Below are 483 nucleotides of genomic sequence, written 5' to 3'. Positions count from 1 at the left end.
AGCTGGCAGACCCCAGCCTTGTCCCGCCCACTTCGCCCGCCCATTGGCCCGGCTGACCCCGTCGCCTGCCTCCCTATTGGTCGCTCTCTCCCCGTCACTCCACTCCCGCCGCGGCCCCTCCTTGCTCAGAACGCTCTGTATCAATCACGTCTGGCAACACCTGCGAGACGAGCCGCGTCCTGCCCCTGACCCGTGGGGTGGGGCAGGTCTTAAAGGGGCAGCGTCTGCCTCCCGGGTGCGGGAGGGCAGGGGAAGGGCATGGACTCAGAAGGGTGGGGGAGGGGAAAGTTCTTAAAGAAGCAACATGTCCCAGCTCTGCAGGCCCAGGAGAAGGGGTGTCCGTGCCAGACCAGCTCAGCTGGAAAAGGGGAACCCCACTGGAGTCTGTGAATCCCCTTTGTCCAGAACTCTGCCTATCTGCACTGGGATCTCGGGGTACCTGCCACTGTGCAAGATGTGACTGCAATACCCACAAAGGAGCAT

Source organism: Malaclemys terrapin, chromosome 1, assembly GCF_027887155.1.
Source record: "Malaclemys terrapin pileata isolate rMalTer1 chromosome 1, rMalTer1.hap1, whole genome shotgun sequence".
NCBI classification, from domain to species: domain Eukaryota; kingdom Metazoa; phylum Chordata; order Testudines; family Emydidae; genus Malaclemys; species Malaclemys terrapin.
The sequence above is the reverse complement of the archived record's forward strand: the minus strand, read 5'-3'. Positions refer to the sequence as shown.